This window comes from Tenrec ecaudatus, chromosome 11, assembly GCF_050624435.1.
Source record: "Tenrec ecaudatus isolate mTenEca1 chromosome 11, mTenEca1.hap1, whole genome shotgun sequence".
NCBI classification, from domain to species: domain Eukaryota; kingdom Metazoa; phylum Chordata; class Mammalia; order Afrosoricida; family Tenrecidae; genus Tenrec; species Tenrec ecaudatus.
The window spans coordinates 7,958,905-7,966,491 of NC_134540.1; the positions used below are offsets into that span (position 1 = coordinate 7,958,905).

At 42.7% G+C, this 7,587-nt stretch overlaps 1 non-coding gene across 1 annotated transcript; it reads left to right on the top strand.

Moving 5' to 3' along the window:
* Positions 1 to 323: 323 nt before the first annotated feature.
* LOC142462059 (small nucleolar RNA SNORA48) lies at positions 324 to 467 on the top strand. Its single transcript, XR_012787204.1, has one exon. It is a non-coding gene; the product is annotated as a small nucleolar RNA SNORA48 (small nucleolar RNA).
* The last annotated feature ends 7,120 nt before the right edge of the window (positions 468 to 7,587 follow it).

A 7,587-nucleotide genomic window follows, 5' to 3' on the forward strand; every position in this document is an offset into this window, starting at 1 on the left:
AAAAAAACCAAAAACGAAAATCAAATAAACAAAATCAAACTCTCATATCAAAGGGAAGCGACTTTGGAATTTGTCAACGGGGGTGGGGGTGGGGCGCTCAGGTAAGGCTTGGAAGCTGAAACAATGGGCTAGACTGGTGATGTGTGTTAACTCGGGTGAAATGGAAGATGGTCTATGAGTGAGAAATCAAGGAGCAGGGAAGGGTACATTCTTGATGGGTTGGATGAGCAGTTTAGACTGTTGAATCTACCGGTAAGTTGATCATCTGAAATGCAAGCCTCCACCAAATTCAAATGTAAAACATGGTGTGAAAACTATTGGCTAACCCCTGGCTATGGGCAAAGAGACACCTGATTGGTGGTGGTGCTCTTATATCAGTCAGGGACAGAGCCAACTTGAAGTCCTTTGTTCATCCTAGCTTGATGCCTGGATTGTGGCCAGAGCTGTTTCATGCCTAGGGCACATTATAACACAAAACAAAAACAAAAAAACGATTGGCTAGAGATGTATAGGTATATTTTTGAAACTTGAGCATAGTAAATTGACCTGCTGGTATATAGCCATCCTCAGGCCAATATCACAATATTTTGATTCCTGTAATTTTGCAGCATGTTTTCAAACTGGAAAGTGTAAGACGTATAACCTTGTTCTTTTTCAGGAGTACTTTGGTTATTTAGGATCCCTGGTAGTTCCATATTAACTTGAAGATAATAAGGCCATTGGAATTTTGATAAGGCTTGTTATCTTTTTACATAAAAGTGTCTTTCAATCTGTGAGCATGGGATGTATTTCATTTATTTAGGTCATCCATAATTTATTTATTTGTTTTTAACTCACTGCCATTGAGTTGATCCCGCTCTATCATTTATTTTGTTAATGTTTTATAATTTTAAGTGTACAAGTAAGTCTTTTACCTCAACTAAATTTTTTTCCCTTAGGGTGTTTTGTGGGGTGGGGGAGAGGTATTATTTTAGATGGAAATGTTTCCTTAATTTTCTTTTCTGATTGCTCAATGCTGATATGTAGAAATACATACAGATTTTTGCGGGTTGATTTTTGTACCTTGTACGTTTGTGGAGTTTGTTTATTTGCTGTAGTACATTTTTGCAGATTCTTTGCGATTTTCCAGAGGCAGAATTAGGTCTTTTAAAAATAGAAGTAGGATTATTCTTCCTTTCCAATTTGGACACTTTTCAGAAAAACAAAACAAACAGCCTTTTGTTGTGATTTGGGTGAAAGTTTACAGAGCAGTTTGGTGTCCCATTTGATAATTCATGTACATCTGGAATCATGACATTGATTACAATCTCCACAATGGAATGGCACTGCTCTCCTGTCCTCCCTGTGCTTACTGTCCCCATCTGTCCTTCTTTTCCATCCTTTCCCGTCTTGGTGCTTTATCCCTAGGCAAACACTGCCATTTGGATCTCTTATGACTGTTTGTTCTCAGGAGCGTGCATTATTGTCCGTTGTTTGGCTGAAAGTTGAACCAGGAGCATGAATTTGGTTCCATGCTGGAATGATGCCTGAGGGCCTTCATATCTCCGCAGTTCCACCCGTTTCTATCAGACCAGTAAATCTCATTTTATAATCAATTTGAGTTTTGTTTCACTCCCCCCCCCCCCACTCTATCAGGACCTCCTATTGTGATGTCTTTCACAGAGTGGTCCGTAATGGTAGCTGAGCACCATCTCGTTCTCTGGTCTCTGGGTCATGGAGGCTGGGGTACATGTGATCAATTAGTTCCTTGGACTAAGTGTCCTATGTGTCTTTGTTTCTTTTCGTGAAAATTGTTGTTCATTGGATTTTCACTTAGGAAAAATGACACAAACTTACATGTCAGATGCCTCTTTATGTGATTTCCTCCATTTTGGGAGCCGGGCGAGTGTAGGCATTAAACTTTCCTTTCCTAATTCACATAAACAAAGCAAAAAATATCAATAGTCTTTCCTGTGGATTTCTCCTTTCCATAAGCATGCAGGCAACATGATTTATTTGTAAATTTATTTGGCATTCACAGCTATTCTGTTCACCTTTATTAAACCTACTCCTATATGGCTGTTAATACGAGGACCGACACTTGACAATATTTCATTCACACGAACACCATCTCTATTACAATGTAATACATTAAGCATTTTTAATAAACAGAGACAAGTAAATATTGAAGATCTTAGGCATTGCTTGCTTGGTGGACAATTAAATAGGCGAATTGTGTGTCCTTTCCTTTAAGTCTGAGAAGGCTTCAGAAAGTTGATGGGAAAACGCCATTGTCTTTTAATTCCATTTTTTCCACATATTTTTGAAACCCCCTTATTTAGGCTTCCGATATGGGCAAAATACTGAACAATGCAGGAAGCATCAAAAGATGGAAGGAGTGCATAGAATCACTAGACTAAAAAATTGGTCAATGTTCAACCATTTCAGGAGGTACTATATGATCCAGAACTAAAGCATTTTGAAATGAACTTGCATGTTACTGAAAACACCAAGTCCATTCCAGTTTTACTTTTCCTCTTTTTTTTTTTTTTTAGCCTCTCAGAACAATATTTAGGTCTTAGGCATCTGGAGGGTGTTTTTTGGTTGTTGTTTGTAAAAAGGGCTGTAAGCCTTCACCTTTTCTTTTTAAAGAAGCGTATTCTATATAGTTGCAAGCCCATCTCAACAAATAATATCCCATTAACCACCCCCCCCACCCTAAACGTGGTTCTCTTTGTTTTCCCTCCCCCCCTCCTTCCCTCCCTCTGTAATTCCCTATCCCTCTCCTCTCTTTGTTCCCACCCCTGCCCTGGCTTCCTTGTGCTCTCCAAAGTTTTATCTTTTGGTATAAAAACTGCATTTCATTTTCTTTGTTTTCCTTATAATGATGATGTTATTAAGTATTTCTCTTTGTAAGACTGACTAAGTTTTCTAAGCATAATGTTCTCTAGCTTTGTCCATGTCCTTCAGTGTTTAAGAGAGTTACTGTGTTTTTTTTTTTTAATTGATGGACAAGTTTCCATGGTAGGAATGCACCAGAGTCTGTTATCCATCCCTCTATCATTGAAGTTTGGGGTTGTTTCCATGTTTTTGCTGTTATGGAAATGGCTGCAATAGACACAGGTGTGCATATGTCTGTCCGTGTTCTAGTCTTGATTTCTTTAGGGGGTAGACCCCCATAGAGGGATGGCAGGATCATAAGGTGGATGTGTTGGCATTTGTGGTAGGTAGCACCACACTGATTTCCATCGTGGTTGGACAGTTTTGCTGTCCCCCAGCCATGTGTGAGTGTTCCAATCTCAACACATCCTCTCCAGCATTTGCTGCGTTCTGATTATTGAATTTTGCTAAGTGTCGGTGTGAGGTGGTATCTCATTGTTGCTTTAATTTGTATTTCTCTTATTGCGAATGAACACGAACATGTCTTCATATGGTGGTTGGTTGCCTGGATGTCGTCATTGGTTACATTGTCTATTCATGTCTCGTGCCTGTTTTTTGATTGCGTTGTTTGTATTTTTCTTGTTAAGATGTTGTTTTCTATCTATTTTGGAGATTAGAGTTTTATCTGATGTGTTATTGTAAATATTTTTTCCCAATCTGTGGGTTCTCTTGTGGCTTTTTTGATGAAGTCTTTCAATGTGCATAAATATGGTATTTTTTAGAAGAACCCAATAGCATCAAAGGAAGAAGTCCAAGCCACCGCTAAAGCAAACAAGCAAACAAACATCAAGCCGACAAATCAAGGCTCTGGAAATAAATGGATGCAGTACCGGAGATGATCACTCCTCTATGCTAAGAAATTGCGAAGACCAACTAGAAGAGACCCATATTTGGGTCCGTTTCAAGGAAAGGTGACCCAATCTAATGCAGAAAGGATCAAAGAAGAACCTTAGTATCGCAGGCGAGTAAAATTTTGCTGAAGATAATTCAAACTAGGTGGCAGCAGTACATTGACAATGGGGGCTGTCAGAAATTCAAACCAGATTCAGGAGAGGCCATGGCACAGGAGTTTCGCTGTTAATATCAGATGGGCCGTGGTTGAATAGAGAAACCCAGAAAGACGCCTACTTGCATTTTACCGACTATTCAATGGCATCCAAGTGTGCGGAGCACAGCGACTGATGGAGAACCTGGGAGAGAATGGAAGTCTGCAGCGTTTAATTCCGTGTGGTTTAAAATCAGGAAAGGCAGACATCCAGGTTCTGCCCTTTCCCCTTTACTCAATCTCTCTGCTCGGCAAGCAGCCTGAGACGCTGAAGTATATGAAGAAGAAGGAACGTGGCATCAGGACTGGAGGGAGGGTCGTCAGCAATCTATGGTATGCAGATGACCCAGTGTGCTGGCTGTAAGTGAGGTCCTTACTGTTGAAGATCAAAGACTACCACCTTCACGATGGCTCACACCTCAATATAAAGCAAACAAGAAAACTCACATCTGGACCAAACATCATAAATGGAGAAAACAACATGAAACTCTCAAGGGATTCACTTTAATTGGCTCTCCAATAAATGCCCATGCTAGCAGCAATCAAGAAATTAAATGATGTATTGCATCATATAAACCTGCTTTAAAAGATCTCTTTAAATCTTTAAAAAGCAAGGACGTTACTTTGAAGACTAGGGTGCATCCCACCCAAGATATCTTTTCAGTTGCCTCAAATGCCTGTGAAAGCTGGATAATGAATAAGGAAGACCACAGAATAATTGATATATGGTGTTGGTAAAGCTTAAGCATAACAAACTGCCAGGAGGATAAAGAAACCTGGGTTAGAAGAAGTATAGCTACAATGTGGCTTAGAAGGGGGGGTGATGCACTGACATCGGCCCTCCCCCCAGAAGAATGCACCACAGAGAACAACACTGAAGATACAGCCCAGGGAGAGGAGTGGGTCTGCCCAGATCACAGGGGAGCAAACTAAGAGGGGGTCGTGGGGGAGAGCGAGAGAGAGAGAGAGAGAGAGAGAGAGAGAGAGAGAGAGAGAGAGAGAGAGAGACATCCTGGCCCACCAAGCCCTGAGGACGACATTCCTGCTTGGAGCAGCCAAGGCACAGAGGACCATAGAGGCGGCCACACCATGGGACACGATGTCCCCTCACTGACCCATCGTGCTATGGGGAACAGCGCTGGAGACACAGTGCAGGAATTGTGCCCAGTCTGACATCACCCCCACCCCACCCCACCCTCCTGGGGTGGAACACTAAGCACAACAGAGCAGCAAGGGGAGCAAAGCAGCGAAGTCCCAGAGGAATCCTGAAAGTAGACGTTGGGGGCAGGGCTTGGCACCTCATCAGACTCTATTGGAAAACATTCATATGAGTCAGCAGACAGATCTGGAACTATTTATAGGATTTTCCCCCCTTCATGTCTATCTACATGAGATAGGCAGGATAAACAATCCCAAGGAGAAAACTACGGGGCTGATGGTTATTGTTGTGTTTTTTGGTAGGGAGTGGGATGGGAGAGTGGGAGGGGGAAGAAAGGAAGCAGGGAGCCAACAAACCCAGAAACAAGAAGGAGGGTGTAGAACACCTGGTGGGGGTTGATCAAACGCAATGTAGTGGAGAGGAGTTACTGAGAGCTGAGTGAAAGTCAAACATGAGAGTGGGACAGGAGGAAAGTCAAAGGAAACAGAGGAAAGAACTAGGAGTCAAAGGGCATTTATAGAGGTCTAAAGATAGGCATGTATATATATATAAATATAAATATATTTATATATAATGATAGGAATATCATTGTATATGTATACATATATTTATATGTTAAGTATTAAGGTAACAGACAACATGGGTCTCTACTCAAGCACTCCCTCAAAGCAAGAACACTTTGTGTTAATAACCTGGCACTCTGTGATACCTTCCCGACACTATGGCTGAAGACATAATGAGTGCATAAGCAAATGTGTTGATGGAAACTGATGGTGTCCAGCTGTTAAAAGATATAGCATCTTTGGTTGTAAAGCCTTGAAGATAAACAAGCAGCCATCTAGCAGGGAAGCAACAAAGCCCACATGGAAGAAGCACACCAGCCTGTGTGATCATGAGGTGTCGACAGGATCAGGTATCAGGCATCAGAAGACCCTAAACAACCAAACATATCTATGTGAACTGAGACCCAAAGCCCATCTGTAGACAGTAGGCCATTCCCTCAGAGAAGGGTCACAAGGAAGGAACAAACCAGCCAAGGTGCATTGTTGCACTGAGGAAACAGACCACAGACAACAGGTCTCCTCTCCCAGGAATGCTTGCTGTATTGCACGGGCCTCGGAGTTGCAGCTTGGAAACAGCAGCTGTTGCCGATTCACCCCATGCTCCACTATTTACCAGTTGCCACGACGCAGCAATGGGTTCCAACATAGGAACAAGGATGAGGATGTGTGTCGGTAGCCACTGCCACTCCTGGGTGGAGAGCAGGTATACAGCTGTATGACTGGTCCTCATAGGGAGGCGGGGTTTGTGGTGAGCAACAAGGGGTGGCTGGTGGCCCCAATAAGGGGCAGCTAATGGAGGGGCCCAGCCAATATGTGTCCAGGGAGGTGTCTCATGTGGAGTAATATGGTCATCAGTATACCATACCTCCATCGTTGGAAGAGACAGAAACCTCCACCACAGAGAAATGAGAGAGACATTGCAAGGATGAGTAGCATCTCTCGGCAAGGAGACCAGTAGTGAAGCCACCACAGTGAAGCTGCGTGGGGAACAGAAACAGGGAGACACGGTCTACAATAGTGTTGTTGTTGGGTGTTCTGCAGCACAGAACAGCACACTGACAGAACCTGTTCCGCCCCCACAGTTGTTAGGTTTCAGCTCATTGTTGCAGCTCCAAGGTCAAGTTCTCTCCTTGACGGGCTTCCTCTTCCACTGGCCTCCTACTTTCCCAAACGTGATGTTCTTCCCCAGAGAGGGGTGTCTCCTGACAACATGTCCAGAGCCCATGAGAATGAAGTCTCACCATCCTTGCCTTTCAGAATTCTACCCGCACTTGTCTTAAGACAGATTTGCTTATTCTGTCAGTCCATGGTACTTTCAATTTATTTCTTCTTCATGAGTCTAGTTTCTTGAATTATTTGATCAACATACAGGTTGAATAAGCATTTTACAATATATCACAATAAAGATTTTTTTTAAAAAGAGCCAGGGAAGAATCCAACCTTCTGAATGATTAAATAAATATTAATGTCTTAATTTCCTTGAGATAGTTAGGTTTTATGATCCACACAGTCAAATGCCTCAGCCTCATCAATAACACACAAGTAAACATCTTTGTGGTGTTCTCTGTGATCACAATGAAGTGTCCTTTCGAGTGTTGAAAAGCAAGGATATTCCTTTGAGGACTAAGGTGTCCCTGACGCAAGCCGTGGTATTTCAAATCGCCTCCTATGAATGCGGAAATTGGGCATTGACTCAGGAAGACCAAGGAAGAATTGAGGCGTTTAAAGTGTGGTGCTGGTGAACAAGATGGTGAGTGCCATGGGTTGCTAAAAAGGACAAACAAGTCTGTCTTGGAAGAAGTGCGGCCCGTAGGCTCCTTGGCAAGGATGGCAAGGATGGCAAGGCTTGGGCACCAGTGCTTTGGGCATGTCGAGTCGCTGGAGAGGGACACCATGCTCGG